Source organism: Aspergillus brasiliensis, assembly GCF_001889945.1.
Source record: "Aspergillus brasiliensis CBS 101740 unplaced genomic scaffold ASPBRscaffold_48, whole genome shotgun sequence".
Taxonomy (NCBI): domain Eukaryota; kingdom Fungi; phylum Ascomycota; class Eurotiomycetes; order Eurotiales; family Aspergillaceae; genus Aspergillus; species Aspergillus brasiliensis.
In genome coordinates this window covers 1-1,193 of record NW_027137489.1, presented here as the reverse complement: position 1 = coordinate 1,193, position 1,193 = coordinate 1, and positions in this window count along the sequence as shown.

Sequence of the window (1,193 nt, the reverse complement as noted above, 5' to 3'; positions counted from 1 at the left end):
AGTAATACTCCTTCATCGTATAAGAAGCCTTAATGTTACATGTTGGAACAAAAAAAACCTGAGCGATACCAGTAGCTATTAGAGAGATTCCTCTTGTGGTCTACTTTGTAAATGTCCCAACAGGTTATGAGCCCGGCTCTTACTTCGTGAGCCATATAGGACCGACAGAGGTTCGAATCTGGGTGCAGTCGACCCACTATTTTCCATATAACTGCGAAAATGTAGCAGTTTTGCTTAGATCAGCATAGGAAATACCTTGCTAGATCAATGATCAGGCCAAATAGAAGCCAAACATATGACTATTCATGTATTGAACTCCCTCTTGACAAAGTCCGTTCAAGGGGCCTGTGTTGGAACAAAAAACCTGAGCGATACCAGTAGCTATTGGAGAGATTTTTCTTTTGGTCTACTTGGTAAATGTCTCAACATTACATTTTCTCGTTCTCGCACATCTGATACTTAACGCATCTATGCTACCCATCTCCTTAGCAGGTTGCCCCGAGCTGGATTGAGAGAGCATGAGTCCACGTAGAAGGCCAGTCTCTTCCTCTATCTCACGTTCTAGATAATCATATAACTCCGCAATTGTGACTAACCCGAGGGTATTGTATCATCGAGTGTATTGTATAGGCCAGCAATATCTTCCACGGCCTAATCTGGGTTAGTTGGCACGGATAGCGGCATGAAGTCCATGCCGTGGACAAAATAGAGCATGATCCAGACGCTCAAGGTAGTTGGTGGTGATGATAAAAATACGACACTCGTGTAAGTCTATGCTATCAGACTTGGGCAGAGAGCTAAGGATAATTCTTGTAGAATATGTTTGGGCTGCGGACCATTGGACACCGGAGATAAAGAAGATGATTGTATTTCCTAGGCACAACACTCTGGATGAAAGAAGTGAGGGGAAACCGAGGCAAAAACCCAGGTATATTGGCTACAGTAAGGTAGAAACATGATAATCTTGCTCGTTCTTGTATTACTCCAACCCTGCAATCGATAAGTGTTCTGCAGAACTGGTTTTATGCCATGTTTCCGGGTATACATAACACTTTAAACGAAAGAATGCCCGGAGCCCAAAAAAGCGGTTGCAGAATCACATAGCACATCAAGCAAAGCAAACATCCCAACCGCCATCAACGAGACGATGCATTAAGCTGTGGCCACATATATTTCTACTGTACCACTTTCAT